At 37.8% G+C, this 18,318-nt stretch overlaps 1 pseudogene; it reads left to right on the top strand.

Moving 5' to 3' along the window:
* Window positions 1–9,102: 9,102 nt before the first annotated feature.
* Window positions 9,103–9,255, top strand: LOC138174476 (U1 spliceosomal RNA; annotated as a pseudogene).
* Window positions 9,256–18,318: the final 9,063 nt, after the last annotated feature.

Here is an 18,318-nt window from a genome sequence, read left to right as displayed (position 1 = left end):
CCACAATAATCCTTAGAGGAAGAGAGGATCGGGTATTATTTGATGCAAGTCACCTGACAACATCTACTTAAAGACTTCCAATAATGGGTGACTCACTGCTTTTCTATTCCACTTTTGGTCAGCTCTAATTGTTGAAAAGTTTTCCTTATATGCAGCTGAAATCAGTCTCTTTTGCAACTTCCACCCATTGTTCCTAGTTCTGCCTCCTGGAGCCAAATACAACATGTCTAATGTCTTAAAGATAGTTTTTCAAATTCTTGAAGAAGGCTATCATAGCTGTCCCCCTCCTCTCCCCCCAGTCTTCTCCAGGCTAAATATCTTTAGTCCCTTCATCCCATCCTTGTATGGCATGGTTTCGAATCTCTATTGCATCCTGGGAACCGCCCTTCAGGCATTCTCTAGATTTTCAATGCCTTTCCTTATAATTAACAGAAGTGAAAATAGGGCTAAGGCTTAGTACTACAGTTTCTGAATCCCATTTCATGGTCCTTCTGCCAAACGTCAGTGTTTCTTTAAATATAGACTTTTTGAGATTTTGAAATATGGCAAATTTCATTTTTTTCCACAGGAACTTTTAAAAGATCACACAAGCAAACATATACTAGGAATTTCTGGGTAAAAACTCAATTGAAAAAATTACTAACCTAGTGAAATAATTAGAACCTGACCATTCCCTCCACTTTGACTGGAGAATTCAGTTGAATGCTATTTATTTTTCTTACCTGATTGGCAAATACAAAAATTTGTGCATTTAGCCACTGTTTATCTGCATAGTTGAAAACAGGATATACCACTAGGTCAGATGTTTCTCTGAACTAACAGCTCTTTAGCAATAAACAGAGCTCAGTAAAATCATCTCAAATGACTGCCCTTTTCTCCCCTTCTCTTTCATTTGGGTGGGAAATCAGATTGCAAATTAACTTTAAAGAATGTGATGCCCATTTCAGTCTTTGAAGACCTGAGTTATTTCAAAGTTAGAACATATTGACTTTGTCACCAAACTCTGAACTGAACTCCCTGTATTAGGTTGTGTGTGTGTGCACGTATGTGTATGTGTATATGTGTTTTAAAAAAAAAGTCATCCTGCATAGAACTAAAAAAAAAAAAATTCTTCCTCCTTCTTGCATTTAAATGAATCTGAGAGTGCTGTTATTGAAATAGATACATAGCATGGCAATAACACACATCATGATATTACATTTAAAAAGATTAACCACTATGAGTTTTCATTTGAACCAGAAAAAGTCGGCAAATGCCAAGCTGTGGGCAAAATTCATTTCTGTACTGTGCATTTCTAAACACTGGTATAAATCTGAACACTGTGTCTAGGAAAAAGCTGCTTCATTTCAATTATAATCAATTATCATTCAACCATTCTTCAAATTGTCTAGAGAATGAGATCTGAATGTTCCCCTATTATAACTGTAGATTTCCAAAAGGAATATTGCTCAAGGAACTAAGTACTACTGGGGGTGGGAATAAATTCTGCTTTTGAAAGAATTCAGAACATAGGATGTAGGTGAGAAATCCTTATTTTTTTACATAATTAGCTAGACAGTCATATTGCTTAAAAATCTAATATTTAATCTCCATAAATGGACAGTTCCTATGTAGTGATTATTGAGTTTCCTATTGGAATGACTTTGTGATGGTGGTTTCAGTTCTTAGATACAGGAAAATGTAGGTAGACTTAAGCTCTCAACAGGTAGTATTCCCCAAGTAGCATTGTTTGGAACTCTAAATGCATTTTCTGGGAGGAACAATGTAATAAAGGTGAATAGACAATAGTACTACTAGACCTGTACCCAAAGAGATAAAAGAAAGAGAACAAATAAAGAGGGAAATAACCCAATATATACACAGATGTTTATAGCAGCACTTTTAGCAATAGCAATGAACTGGAAACAAAAGGGGAATCCATCAGTTGGGGAATAACTGAGTAAATTATGGTATATGAAGCACGATGGAATAATATTATAAGAAATGATGAAAGGGATAATTCAAATAAAGTCTGTGAAGATTTGTGCAGAGTGAAATTAGAACCAGAAGAATAATTTATGTATAAGAACAATAAGGTAAAAGCAAATTCCTTTGAAAGACTTATAACTTTGGATCAACTCAGTGATCAACTATGATTCCAGATGACCAATGATAAAACATGCAATCCATCTCTTAAGGGAGCACTGATGGACCCAGGATGCAGATGGAGACACTTGTTTGTCGTCTGAGTAGGAAACTAGCTGAATTATGAGAATTTCATGCTAGAGTTGACTGTTTGGGTTTTTCACCACAATCATCCTTGAATATTTTTCATAGCTATGTCCTGATTGGTACAACGAATGAATCCTGTGAAGTGGTCATATTATCAAGATTCTTTCTGCAAACTTCTTCTGGACTGGAACAAATTCTATATTTTCTGTAATTATCACTCAAAATAGAATGAATTCAAGTGTTGTTGATGTTTTTAGTCCTTCAGTTGTGTCTGATTCTTCATGATCCCATAGACCATAGCACACCAATATTGTCCAATGGGTTTTCTTGCAAAGATACTGGAGTGCTTTGCCATTTCTTTCTCTAGTGGATTAAAGCTAGGTGACTTACCCAGGGTCAAACAGTTGTTAATTGTCTGAGGCCAAAATTGAACTCAGATCCTCCTGAGTCCAGGCTCTGCACTGAGTCATCTAACTGCCTCTGTGAATACAAATACATACATACTACATTTTACAATATTCATTATTTGCACAAATTGGGACCTAGTAGGTATTCTCATTAGAGGAGATTAGGGATTCCAAGCAGGAAAGGGGGAGGCACTCATGAAAAATTATGTATCTGTGAAATATTGAAGTATTTTGAATTTTGTTTGAACAAGACTTCTAAGGTCCTTGAAACATAGAACTAGCTACCATCTATAAGTGATGTTTTTATGGAGAAAAGCATTATAAGTTCTATTTTAAAATTCTAAAATGTTTCCCACTGCTGTAGGGAATAGGGAGGTTATCATTAGCTAGCAAAAGCAGTTTCAGTAGAGTGATAAGGAAAGAAGCCAGATTACGAGTAACTAAGGAATGAAGGCATGATGTTAAAATGGGAGCAGCAGAGGTAGATAACATCCTCTGGAAATTTAGCAGTAATGGATAGACGGGTGATGAGACAGTAACTTTATAGAGTGGCAAGTTCAAGAGAAGACATTTTTAGTGTTGTTTTAGCCTGCACATGTTTGAGGGCAGAGGGAAAGGAGACAGTTGAGAAGAGTTTGAAGATGGACAAGAATGTGGGACAATTGAGGAAAAAAAGTCCCAGTTTAAATAAGGAGGGATGACACCGTTCTACCTTTTCAGAGTGATTCTTGGACACCCTAAAACTCTTAAGCCTCTCTTTATAACATTCCTGAAGGTCCTTCCCCCAGTTCTGTCTCTGTCTCTATCTCTGTCTCTATCTCTATCTCTTATCTCCATCTCTTTCTTTCTATTTCTATCTCTATGTATAACTGTGCATATATACATGCATGCACACAAAACACATATACGTGCATATATGTGCATGTGCATATGTATAGATAAGCAAACACATACATTCACATATCTGTACACATGTATATGCACATATGTGTATACATATGTATGCACGTGTATATAAAATATACGCATGTATTCACACACATATACATACATATACACATATGGCTCTTCCTTCAAGTCTTTATTATGTGGCTGTCTATCTTAGAAACTACATTAATATACACTGAGTTGTTGTAAGAAATCAAACATGGTTTAAGTATTTCTTGGTAACATATTTGCAGATCTCCAATCCTTAAATCCAAAGAAAAGACTATTGTGAACTTTGCAGAAACCAGGAAGGAATGGGGGCTTAGGTGGCTCTCTCTCATTAACCAATCTACAATCTTACCAGATGAATGATTTCCTACTTTATACATATTTAGTGTCAGCTCAGTCATATGGATAGTTTGGTTATTTCCTGATTGTCACGAAGCTGGGAGGGAAGTAATAATGCCTGGGGTAGAACCAAAATGTTTCTCTTCAAGGTGCTTGGAAGTTGACAGTGCTGGTGTTTCCTTAGATCTCAAGCTGAGCTCAATGATGCCCTTTTATAGTGTGATAGTAGTGGCAATTAAAGATTCCCCTGTGTTGGCTTGGTTTTCAAATTGATTGTGTTAAAGCCCAGAGTTTGTTAATCCCACCTGTGGGATGGGCTTGTTGATGTGAAAAGAAAGTCCTGAACTGGGAGGAGCTGGTGATGTAGATTTGGAGAGACACTAGAGAGAGGCGGAAGATCTTTTTGGAAGCAGCACCTCGTGGAGAGAGAGAGACTAAGAGAATTGCTGGTGGCCGCTTTGAATTGCCCTGGACTTTTGAGACCTGCCCCCTGAGCTGCCAAGGACTGAGGAGACATGGCTGTTTTGCTGGTACTTTGTCTGTCTGTTTTGATGTTGTTTTGCCAGATTTGTCCACTGGTGAAAGACAATCCTTTTGTTGAAGAAGTCCTGGAACCTGGCTGTTCGCTAAGAAGCCCTGAGACTGTCCTGCAGACAGAGAGTGAATACTGTCCACTGGTGAGGGACAGTAGTTGCAGGGGTCTGGAGACTGTCCTGCAGACAGAATGAATGCTGTCCACTGGTGAAGGACAGTGCTGTTGTTGCAGGGGTCTGGGAGCCTTTCTGTTGGTTCAGAAGCCCTGAAGAAGGATTTTCTTGTTGTATGTTTACAGAAATCCTGGGAGAGGGCTTTGCTAATGTGTTCAGGGTTCTAGGACTGTTCTACAGACAGAGGATAAATTCATGAAGGGACTGGCAATGTATCTTATGGCCTTGCTAAGCCTTGTCTCCCCAGGAACTAAGATTGCTGAGAACTTGCCTCGGACCTCCATTTGGGTATTAAGTGCTGTGTTTAAACTTGATGTAACTCTGGGGTAGATTCAATTGTGATCCAGGGGTGGGGAACTTTTGACCTTATGTTTGGAAACTAATCTCCATTTGAGAAGAGGGGCTTTGTGGTGGACTTAATTAAGGTATAGCCTAGGGGTGGAGAAGTATTTAGAACCAAGACTTTGTAATTGATTGAATGATTGGAAGGTCCTGGGGTGGGGTAGTACTTGGAGATTATTTAATCACGCTTAGTAAATGCTGTATTTTGAATGATGTCATGTTTTGATCTTCTCTGTTCTTGGTTTGTCACTGAATAAAATAGAGAGCACCTATGCTGGTATTTTGAACCTGGGAAGTTGCCTTCTTTTGGCATTACATTACATATAGGCAGTCACTTCCTTCTAAGGACTTCAAAATGAGTCATAATCAAATGTAATGGCTAACTTTAACTGTGCTATGTAATCCCAAACTTGTTCAAGAAAGAAAAAGAGAAAGAAAAGTCTGTCTATTTATCTAAACAGAGACAGACAGACAGACAGAGGCAAACAGAGAGAGAGAGACAGAGAGACAGAGAGGCAGGGAGATAGAGAAATATAGAGAAAGACAGACAGAGACAGAGAGACCAAAAGTAGACAGATAGATATTCAGACATAGACAAAGAAAGAAAAGAAAGTAAGGCCTTTAGTCCTGGCCCCACCACTAACTAGTTAGGTATCTTAGGCTTTAATTTAGAATTAACTCTGAAATCAGAGTGCTTGGGTTAAAGACCTCAGTTCTTCATCTGGAAAATGAAGAAGTTGCACTGAATCCAAGATCTCCCATAGCATGAATGGCTCAAGATCCCATAAGTCTGATTCGTCAGCATTCTTATTACCCTCTCTATCTATGTCTTTCTCTCCTTATAGGAATTAAGGTACAGGATATTCTATGGACCTGATGATTTTAAACATCTTTTCTGAAGTCTGTTTTTGACAAATATATCAGGAAACATATGGCTGCATTGTCTGGACAGATGGCTGGTAGGGTCTATGCAGTCTCTGTTGTTGATGAAGTTGCTTCATTGCAAAGAACCTCTCAAACGTATCTTTATTATTTTCAATAATAAATTTAGAAAGTGCTCAGTAATTCTGTCTCCCAGGGTCAACACCAACAATCAAAAGGCTACCTGCAAATAAACTTTTTAAGAAATTTCAATCTTATGAAAGGAAGCTCATCATCTGGAAATTTCACTTTTAAACTGATTATTCTTACTACCCAGGTGCTAATTACAATTATTGTGCCTTTTGGAGAATTACAAGTGCTGACAGTGCCCTCTAAACTTTTGTGCCCTAGGGCAAAGTTCCAGTCACCTCTTATTAGTTATACCTCTGCCTTAAAATGTTACATAAATAATGTAAATAAATAAAATAAATGTAAAATTGTTACATAAATAAATATAATAGCTAACATTTATATATCACCTTTAGTTTTGAGAAGTCATATATATATTATATATGTATATATATGTACTCAATTGATTATCTATTATTATTTATGAACCTAAGCTCCTCTAGGTGGATTTCAGCAAATGGGGATCCTGTTGCTTGAACAGAACACACACTGTTTCATATACGCTCAGCATATTGAGCGTAAATAATGTCTTGAATGCAACACAATGTCAATCCCAATGTTAGATGGCTTTACATAAATTTGGCTTTAATGGAGCAAGGCCAAATCCCACCAAATGGACCTTTTTATCTTCCCAAGCCATGCAATAAAGGATAAATGGGAGTGGGGGTGAGTTTTATGCCTCGGGTACAAGACATCACCATCTATAAGCACAATATACTTTGCCATACCCAGTCTGATTTTACTTGCCTGCTCTTATCTACTTAAGAGTAAAGCCTAAATTAAACAACCATCACGAGATACCAGCTGTTCTAAGTGTCTCTATCTGGGGCCAAGGATCTGTGTAATCACAGCTATGTATGTATGGCTATAGGGGAATTGTTTATGTTCTATGGCACAATATGTTCCTGCTGCATAAAAAATCAGTAACCAAATCCATCTATAACAATCTTAAAAAAATGAGTTCATGGAGGGTTCAGTTACTGGGTGCTAACACATTTATGATTTAGAAAAAGATAATCTGGGGATTAAAGTGGATCAGAAAGAATGACAAAATGTAAAGTCTTATTCTTAGATTCTTTAACTGTTGTAAAATGGGGCACCAGCCAAAGTCAAATGGAGTGGGCAGTGCCAGCCACTGTGGTAAGCACTGGGGATACACAGAAAAAGGAAAAAAAAAATAGGCCCTGCTCTTTAGGAGCTTAGATTGATGGGAAGATAATATACAAATAACTATACACAACTCACTATATGCTGGCTAAATTGGGGATAATAAACAAAGGTAAGGCACTGGCATTAAAGGGAGTCAGGAAAGCCTTCATGGAGAAGGTGGAATTTGAACAGGGACTTGAAGGAAGCCTAGTAAAACAGGAAGCAGAAGTGAGGAAAGAGAGAATTCCAGGTGTAGGAGACAGCCCGTGAAAATGCCCAGGTTCAGAAAATGGAACGTCTTGTTTGAGGAACAGCAAGAGGGTTAGTATCATAGGATTATGACATATGTTGAAGGAAATAAAAGTGTAAGAAGACAAGAATGGTAGGAGGTAGCCAAGCTATGATGTCCTTTGTATGCCAAACCAATGAGGAATGACATCATTACATCTGAACTTTTGGAAGATCATTTTGACAAAGGAGTGGTGGTTGGATTGAAATGGGAAGAGACTTGAGGAAGGAAGACCAAACAGCAGGTCAATGAAGTAATCTAGGTATGAGATGGTGAGAATCTACATTGCTGTGATGGCAGTGTCAGAGGGGAAAATGGGCAGGACATGGAAAAGGATGGACTGTGAGGGTGAGAGGAAGTGAGGAGATAGGAATGCTTCCCAGGTTTTGAGTCTAGGTGGCTAGAAGGTGGGGATATCCTCCATGGTAATAGGAAAAATTAAGAAGAAGGCAGAGTTTTGAGGGAAATATAATGAGTTCTGTTTTGAATATGTTTGGTCTACTAGACATTCAATTTAAGATGTCTAAAAGGCAGTTGGAGTTGCAAACTAGAGGTCAGCAGAGAGGCTAGAGAAGAATTATGAAACCCAGGGGAGCTGATGATATTACCAAGTGAAATAGTATAGAGGGAAAAGAGAAGAGGGTCCAGGAGAGAGTCCTGTGGGATACCTACAGTTACCATATGTGACATGTGTGAGGAGCTAGCAAAGGAAAATGGTTGCTCAGAATCTCTCATCTAAGAAGTTTCTATGTAACATTATTCTCTGAATTTTCTTTTCTGTAGGCTAACTTCCCTAGCCTTTCCTTAAATAGAGATCATCATTTCCAACTATTTAGGTATTTTTATTCCACTCCTCTGAATCTTTTCCAGATTCTTATGTGCTGTCTTTATCAGTAATATGCTTGTTGTTTACTATGTATGAATGATTGGTGGCCTAGGCAACAGCCAGATGTCACAGAGGAAGTGTGATCTCAGCCCTATAGTGTTGGACTAAGTTACCTCAAAGGTTCCTTAAAACTTAAGATCTTAAAATTCTTAGGGCTAATTATAGACAACACAGATTAACATGATGACAACATACACCTTATAAGGAAAAGATGTGCTTAAAGTTGTTGTTGGGAATATTCTGTATTCTTGTCATGCCCACATTAGCCTTTGATTCTGACATTTCTCTTTTAACCAAAGGCTATTAATCATCTTATTCTTATAATAATGTAAGTATTGATGTTTTTTTTTCTAAAATAACTCAGAGAGAGGTTTTGAGTTACAATTGTAAAAAGTTATCCTGGTCTGGGACCCATGTCCCAATGTTTTTGAGGCTTATCTAAGACTCAGTCTAAAACTAAAACTCAAAGGCAGAAGCTAGGAAACAGGAGAAAAAAAAAAAAGAGGTTGCAATAAACAATCATTCGAGGGTGGCTAGGTGGTACAGTGAATAGAGCACCAGCCCTGGGAGTCAGGAGGACCTGAGCTCAAATCCAGCCTCAGGCACTTAACACAAAAACTAGCCATGTGGCCTTGGGCAAGTCACTTAATCCCAATTGCCCTAACTTCCTCCTTACAAAAAGAAGCAAAACAAAAAAATCATCCCCAACACTGCTCAAAGTCAAAAGTTGTGGAGCTAGGAGATTCAGGGTCAAGTCCTGAGGTAGATGTTAAAAGCTGAAAATACATAATTACCTGGAAGGGAAGACACTGTGATCAAGAAAGCAATTTTTTCCAAGGTGAAGCTCAGTCATTTTATAGTGGCTATGCTGAGCCCTGCAATTTCTCACTTGCAGAAAACTTGACTGCACAATTTGTGGTAGTGGGGGCTATATTCATACAAGAAGAAAAAGGTAAAGAAAAGATATGGAGAAGGAAGAGGAGGAAGGGATGGAAAAGGAGAAGGAAGAGGAAGAAAAAGAAAAAGGAGGAGAAGAAGGAAAAGAGAGGAGAAAAAGGAGATGAAAATAGATATGTGTATTTGTGTGTGTGTGTGCACACGCACATGTGTGTAGATGTGTGTGGATCGTGGACAAGGAAGGGTGTCTTCTCAAATAGAAATAATTACAGCATCAGTACAATAGAACAACTCAGAATATTGTTGTTGAACTCACAATGCTTCTTTATTCCTTGTTTTCTTTGGAGGATGCCCCTGGCCTTTGGAATGAGGTCAGCCAAGAAAGAGACAGGTGTTCTCTGAATAAGATTTTGTACCTGCCCCATGAGGTCAAAATAGTTAGGGAAGAACCTGGATACAATCAAATATGCAACAGGATCCTGTTACATTCAGGTGAACTAAAGCGTGAATTACTGGACAGAGAACTGGCCTTCAGTTTAGGAAGATCTGGTGTAATGGGGTGCCCTAAGGCAGGCCACTCATTAGTTTAGGTTTGTTCTGGGAATGAAATAAGCCACTTGCTGGTCATTCAACAGTTAAATGGAAGTTTCATTAGCAGGAGTATAGGAAGGATATTCAACAAGGATATCGTATCACCTAGCTGAGGTCGAAATGCTCCCCAATGCTTCCATGTGAAAATGGGCCTGGTCACCAAGACAGGATGTGGTGAGTCTGGTGGGTTTCTGATGTCTGCCAAGTCTTCATGTGTATTGGGCCTTTTTCTGCTCTTGGTTGACCTAGAAGGCACATAAGCTGGAAGCCGAAGGCCCTAGGAAGCTGTCATGGAGACATGGTTTGAGTCTTAGTCCTGCACCTCCCCCACCCCCAGAATTCAGGGAGAGCTTTGCTGTCTTTTTAGGGAAAGAACCAACCTAACCAATATGGGTTCAGGGGAGAGCCCTGGAGGGGCTCATATCACACCTATGTTCAAATGCTACTTCTGACACATACTGGCTGAGTGTCTCTTGGCGTGTCACTGAACTTTTCAATTCTCTAGAAACTCCCTAAGAAAGTAAATTCCAGAGAAGGCGCCAAGTCTGTCCTAAATGGGGGAATCCCTTACACAATAATACATATACAGGCAATGTCTGAGGTGGGATTTTGAAGCCAGGTTCTCCAGCTTCCAGAGCCCACCTTCCACTGGGCCACACTGTTTCATCATTAACTTTGTTGCTATTATGCAACAATTTCTGTTTTTGAAGCCACTGCCTCAGAATACTTTCTCAAACCAGGTTCTTATTTCCCCTCCCTTTGCATGAACAAATTCATTTTAATTCAGTTCAAAATATATTTATTTATGGAGCAGTTCTTGGTTCCTGCCCCCAAACTTTGTACTAAATGATCTCTAAGGTCCTTTCAAGCACTAAATCAATAATTTTGAGTGTTAAAATCTTTCTAAAGCACAGATTTGACTGTCACGCCCTCCTATTCAATGAATTGCAATGGCTCCCTATCACCTCCCAGATCCTCTGTTTGCCTTCAAAGTGTATTATAACCTGGTTCCTTTTATCTTTCTAGTCTTCTTATACCTTCCTCCCTTTTGCATACCCTGCAGTGCTGGGTCACTGAAATCCTTGCTCTTTCTCACCTAACACACTCCACCTCCATGCAGGCATTTTCATTGGCTGTCCACCATGCCTGGAATGCTCTCCCTTCTCATTGCCACCTCTTGGCTTCCTTCAAGTCCCAGCTAAAATCCTACTTCACACAAGAAACCTTTCCTTATTCTTTTTAACACTAATGCCTTCCCTTTGCTGATTATCTCCAATTTATTATATATCTTATATGTACTCAGTTGTTTTTGTGTGGTCTTCCTTATTAGACTGAGAGTTGTGGCTATCTTTTGACTTCTTTTGTATTCACAGTGCTTAGTATGGTTAATGGCACATAGTAGGTGCCTAATAAATGCTTATTGATTGACTAACTTTGAGACTAGTTATAGGCAGCACAGATCAACTCAATGACAATATAAACTTAAAAGAAAAATCTTCATCATTTTTTTTTGAGAATATTTTGTTATTTTTCCCATGGTCTTCAATTCTGTCCATCTCTCCCCTTTACCCAAAGCTTTTAAGCCCTATTATTTATATAATACTATAAATATTCACAATAATTTAAAATTCAAATGCAAAGACATTCCGCTGACTAATCACAATTATACATTCCTCACCCAATAAACTAAATGTTATGAATCATAAGCAGGAAAAGCAGAAAATGGCTCTGGCACAGGAGTACCGCCATGGATGGTTGCTCATGTTTTCATGTTTCTGTTTGCTTCCCTGCAATTTCCTTTGCACCTAAATAGTCACAAGGTATTATCACGATGCCACCTGAAATGGATTCAGTGAGTCCTTTTGAATTTGAGCGGTGACTTGCATTTCTATCAGTAGCCCCATCTATAAATATTTTTCCTTTGTGGGACGGGTTTGTATTTGGATAATGGGAAGAGGCGTTTTCTTAAACTAGGAAGCATTTGGATTTTTATTTTTTATACAGGTAAATATTACCATCCTTTTCTCATCCCATGTAGAAAATATTGCTTGAAAACATAGTCATTTCATTCTGTGGGTCAAATAAATGCCATTGTCATTTCTGTGACCCCCATAACACTTAGAACTTTCTGTGTTGGGTTTTTCTTTTTATCAACTGGTTTCCTGAAACCCATCTCACAAGTGTCTTTTTTTTTCTTTTTTCTTTTTCCACACCTGGCAAACTAATTGGCCAGAGGTGATGTCATCAAAAATTCATGGGAGATAATTAGCAGATGAAATATCCTTATCCTTGAGGTATGGATCATTTCTGGTTTTATGTTCCACATAACTCCCAGCATTTCCACTTAGGTTTACCAGTTGATGAGCCTGGGGGAGTCACCAAGGATGGAATCCTTTCCAAAATACATTCTTCTCTTTGCCCTTTTGGAAACAATTGTAGGAAAAATGGTGCATGTTCATCATAATGTATTTTCATTAAATTACATTATTAAAAATGGTTCTTGGCATACAGGTTACAAAGGGCATTGCTGGAATGTGAAAGGAACAAGGGGCAATTTGACTATTTCCTGAAAATCACTGTTTCTGCAGTGATATTTTTCCCCCCAGATAAAGGCCCTTTCTAATGAGCACTGTTCTTTATTAGGCTTATGAGTTCTACTTATGACTAATTGTTGAGAACTTGGTCTACTTCATTTCTAGAAATCTGTGGTGACCTTTAAAGCTGATTTTTTTTATTTATTTTTATTTTTTTTTGCATACTTTATACTAAAACTTTTCTTTTTTTCCTCCCTCTTTAAACACTATTACTCCTCCTGAATCCATATAAACCCTCTCTGTTCACACATGTTGAAGCAATATGGCCTTATAGAATATACTCTACCATTTTTAACATGCTTATTATGGGAAATAGTCTTTCATAAGTAGATTCTTTGGTAGACAGAAGAAAGATATTCAGCAACTTGGAAAAATAGTGAGGTATTTTTACAATCTGTCATAATTTCTTTTATCTTGTTATGAAATAACTTGTCAGGCTTTTTTCTGTTCTAAGTTATAGTTCAATCACAACTCAAACCTTCATGATGTTATCATGACTATCATCATATTAATTAATTATCATACTTATATGGTATAAACATCATCTCATAATCATTAATTATCATATTAATTATCATGTTATTGAAATTATCATTATTATTAGATGTTTAGAAGTTGATGTTGACCTTCTCTTCTTTGCCACCATGTCTTTTGGACTTAGATTCTCTTGTCTTGGGTGGGGGTGAGAACCTGTGGCTCTGAGGCTATCTGTGGTCTTCTAGGTCCTTGGGTGCAGCCTTTTGACAGGGTCTAAATTTTACAGAATAAATCCTTCTATTGAGGGGATTTGTTCTGTGGAGTTTGGATTCAGTTAAAAGGTTGCACTTGAGGACCCAGAGGGCCACAGGTTCCCCACCTCTGCCCCAGCCAGTTCAGAGCAAGGACATGATTCCTTTTCTTAAAGACTCCAAATAATCTACCCTCGTAAAAGAATTCAAGCTTGCTCATAACGCCAACAAGCAAAATTAACCTGGAAAACACACACACACATACAGACACACGTGCTAAACAAATAAAAGCAATCAAATAAACCACCATTTTTTTTTCTTTCTTTGAGTAAAGGATTTGGTAGCAAGTCATCTGGCATTTTGTAGTTGGAGTGGGAAAAGTTATAACATATTAAAAGTGGTTATGAATTAATCTTATGCTTAAATTACCATTCATCACCCACCCCTTAATTTAATTGGTCAATTTGTACTGAAGTGTTACTATTTCTGCTTGAAGTAACCATTTATACAGACACAATCATTGGTTAAGACCAGGAAAAGACTTCCAAGGTGATTTGATCCAACCCCTTCATTCTACAAATAAGGAAACTGAAGCTTACAGAGGGTTCAGTTGACTAGCAAAAGGTTATGTGGGTATTAAGTGGCAAAATCAAGATTTGAACCAAAGTCTCTTGCTCGTGAATCCATTTTTCTCCCCATAGCACTACCTTTTTTTCTATTTGCTTGTTTCTTTCTTGGAGAATGAGGTAAGTCAAATTAGTGTGGATGGACTGAGCTCGGGGGTTGAAACTTCATGTAGAATTGTTTACCTTCAAGGTACCGCAGCCTTTGACTTGCTAGAAATATCACAAAGAGGCTTTGCAGGACTAAGACTTGTTGATTAGAGGGAGCACTTTTGTGCATTGCTTAGAAATTATTGCAATATATAATTTGCTGAACTTTGCAGCCATGTTCTTTCTATTTAGATAATCTCCTGGCATCCTCCTCCAGTGACTCACTTTGGTTTGGAGCTGCCCTTGGATTCTCAAATGCTTTGCCACCAGATTATAAGGTTTAGCAAATCATATCAAACTGGAAAGCTTTTGAGGATGGGCCCAATCTGTCATCCAATGTCCCCTATGCCTGAAATAATTTCCCTCCTCATCTTCACCTACTGGCTTCCCTGCTTCCTTCAAGTCCTCACTAACATCCCCTCTTCTATAGGCTAACTTCTCTTCATTATAGTGCCTTCCCTCTGTTAAATATTTCCTATTTTTCCTGTACATACCTCATATGTACATGTTTCTCTATTTGTTGTCTCTTTCATTAGAATGGCAACTCCTGGAGGAGAGGGCCTACTTTTGCCTGTTTTTGTATTCCCAGTTTTTGATACAGTGTCTGGCACATAATAGGTCTTATTATTAATGTTTTTTGATTGATTAACTGATAATGACCAGCTTGGCTACATTTAGAGAAGTTTATCATTAGTGTGTTCAGGTAATGAATTTTTCATCCATAGCACCATTCAAAGACTGCATCCTGAGACCTTATTAACTGTAAACTCAACAAGTAGTAGATTTCAAACTCCCTGAGGGAATGTGCTGTTTCCCTTTGGTTCTATACCTATAATGTCTAGAACAATGCCTTACATACTTGTTTCTTGAATTTGATGGAGTGTCTGTATGGACAAAATCATCCTTGGGATATTCAAGTGTATCTTTTCCATTTTCATAATTAGTTGATTGGATAAACTTATAATGGAGTGAGAAATCTAGAAGTCATGTATGTGAGGATTGATTTTACTGACTGTCTTTGTATCTACAGAGCCTAGCAGAACATTTTATAAATAAGAGATAAGTGATACATGTTAGCTGAATTGAACTGAATTGCTTCCTGTGTATATTTAACTTAGAGAAGACTGGTGGTGGAACAGAGGGCATATCTTAGCTGCCTTCAAACAAATGAAGGACTATAATATGGAAAAAAAAAAAGGCATGTTTTACTTGGATCTAGAGGATGAGACTAGAAATGGGTGGAAATTGACAGAGTTTGTACCAAAGTGTTATGGACTGCCAAGGGAGACAGTGAGCTCCCATTCTTGGAGGTTGCTGAACAAAGATGAATGACCACTGGTCAAGGATGTTGTGCAAGTAGTTGGACTAGACCACTTCAGAGGCCCCTTCCATCTCCAGGAATGCATGTTAAAATATTTACTCATTTAAATTTTTTGCAATGTAAGATTCTCTTCTGTATGTTCTCATCCATTGGTCTGGGAGCCCTGAGGAAGAAAATAATGTGATGCACACTGGGATAGTAAAAAAAAAATCCTAAAAGCCCAGGAATGGAGAATCCTAGCAAATGGCTGGGAAACATTTTTGTTTTCTTTTTTTTTTTTTTTTAAACAGGAACAATTTAATTATTTGACTTTGACATCCAGCATCTATAAAAAACTTTTAAGAGGGATCGATATCCAGAATTGTAAAAGTAAAAAAAAAAAAACACAACCATATTTTACCAAAAAAAAAGGAAAACAAATTTTAAATGTGAATTATTCAATATCAATATTGATCAGACTATCACTGAACATATTTTGGGCCTCTTCCCAAAGTCCCTCCTTGCTTATTTTTTCTACCTTTGTCAAATGCTTAAGATATTTTTTAAAAAATTTTTTTTTCTTTTTTGCTTTTTGGAGGACAATTGGGGTTAAGTGACTTGCCCAAAGTCACACGGCTAGTGTGTCAAGTGTCTGAGGCTGCATTTGAACTCAGGTCTTCCTGACTCTAGGGTTGCTGCTCTCTTCATTGCACCACCTAGCAGCCCCAAAGATATTTCTTAAATGGAAAAAGAGGTGGTTTGTTTCATAAAGTAAAAATGGCACTTACCAGAAGGGTCAGGGTAGCCATAAACCAGATACTATGAATTAATGAAAAATATTTACTGAACTCCTATTCCTACTGAGTTCCAAGTGCTATGCTCAGTACTGGGAATGGACAACAACTACAAAAAGACAATTCACGGTCAAGTCCACACTTTGGGTGGGTGGGGAGACAACATATCAACAGAGAGTTCAGTGGCTGGGTAAATGAAAAGACTTTTTTAAAAGTTCTAAGTCCTGAAAGTCATAAGAATATACCAGATGGGCATCTTTAGATTGTCAGAAACTCAGATGAGGGCCTAAAAGCAGGGCAAATGGTAAAACCAGAAGTCCCTAGAAAGCAGTGTCAGGGGAGATAGCAAGGTTTCTTTCACAGTTCCTTTTACCTGGAAGCAAAGTTGGTGACTCCCATTACCCCAAAGTCATATAAGCAGTCAAGCAGTTTGGACTGGTTTCTAGGTGATTTGGAGCAAGACTTGTTGGATATGTCAGAGATGAAGATATCTGCCTTTCTTTTCTTATTAGTACATGTGAACAATTTCTACAGTTATTCATAGTACGTTTATAGTATAGTATATAGTATTTTGTTTATATTATTGGAGAAAAATGAAAATAGCACATAGAAAAATGAGAAAGCATGTGAAGAAAATGACCAAAGATAGCCATGGAAGACAGGTACAGCCCAAGGAGGTGGAAAGGGTAAAAAGATTGATTTGGAGATTATATTGCAGGATTAAAGAGAGTGACCCTTTAAACTTCACCATCTGCAAAGTACTGATTGAGTCTTCTCACTTTCTAGTTGCTCTTCTGGCTAATCTTTGAGCTTCAACATTGCCTTCAACTTTGGAACGAGCAGGGACATAGTTCCAATCAACCTTCATGTCCTGACTCATATTATCCAGTCTAGTGAATAGGTCTTTGTGGACAACATCTTTATTTTTACTTGTTTTCCAGTCATTTTCTTTCCAGGTCTCAATCCATTTAGTCATACCTTTGACGACAAGATCATTATCTGTACACACAGTAACTCCAAAGGTCCATATTTCGGGCCTTTGCTTGCTCAATCCCTTTGGCAGCTGCTTCTAATGATGCCCTTTGGTTTGTCTGTCGTCCAGAATATGTACTACTTGTGTTTTGAGCATGGCCTGGTCCCCAGTGGATACCAATACCTCCTTGGGCTCCTTCTCTTCCATTATTTTTGCAGGCACCCTTGATAAACACAGTGTTAGGGTCTGAAGCCGGATGTGGTTGCCCATACGGACTTTCAGAGCCTCTACTCTCCCAGCCATAGTCATAGTTCCTTGGACTGTGTTTCCAACTCATCTCCAGTCTCTCCAAAAGCTTAGTGAAAAAATAAAATGAGTCTGATCTTTAGAGACGTGAACTCACATTTTTGTTTTCTAAAGTGAATCTATCCATTTGCTACTGTGTAGATGGATGAGGAACAACTGTCTGGAAATAAAATGTACAGTTCACTTGTAACCAATGATGTCCTATTGACAAGGACAAATTTACCCAGTGAAATCGATTCCACAGCTGGGTAAGCCCTTTCATCAATATTTTTCTGATATCCAACTTACAGCGCTCCAGTGGCAGTCTTTCAAAAACAATGGAAACAAGTCAGACCCCTATCACCTATGGAAGAATACTTCATCTAAACAAATAAGCAAACGAATGAATGGATGAATAAAAAAATAAATAAATGGATGAATAAATTAACAAATAAATAAAAAAACTCAATCTTCTTTTTCTTTCCCCAGCACTACTTTTAAAGAATTAGTTAATTAATTAATATATAATTAAATATATAATGTAATCATATATAATTATAATAAAATTAATTATTTTAATGAGTTAGCCTAAAGATTTTTTTAACTATGTAGGAGACTTTAAGAAACAAAGTATATCTCTTATTTTTCTACCTCATATTTGACACTTTTAAAGTCCTGCAGGCCAAATGTATTTTCTTTCCTTCTTGCCTTAAGAAATTTGGATTATAGTGATTTTTATCCTTGTATCACAGCTGTATGATCTCAAGTCTGCTCTGAATATGATAGAAATCTCCAAGAGTGAGAAAGCTGGAGTATGTCTCTGTTTTCCTTACCCCTAGGCACAATTGCCTGACTGTGTAAGAACAAGCACAAAGGCTGAAATTTGATTAATTGTTAACAAAAAAAAGAAAGAAGGGGGGGGGAGCACTTCCTGGGTGCCAGGAATGGAGGATATAAAGATAAAAGTCAAACATTTTTTGTCTTAAAGGAGTTTGGAGTTTAAATTCCATCAGGAGAAATGACATTTTTTTAAATTGTAGGGAGACTAGAACGTGTATATTTTCTGC

This window comes from Petaurus breviceps, unplaced genomic scaffold (genome assembly GCF_028583685.1).
Source record: "Petaurus breviceps papuanus isolate PSGF00001 unplaced genomic scaffold, PetGlider_PUasm1.0 688, whole genome shotgun sequence".
NCBI classification, from domain to species: Eukaryota; Metazoa; Chordata; class Mammalia; order Diprotodontia; family Petauridae; genus Petaurus; species Petaurus breviceps.
This window is presented reverse-complemented; position numbering and strand designations above follow the sequence as displayed.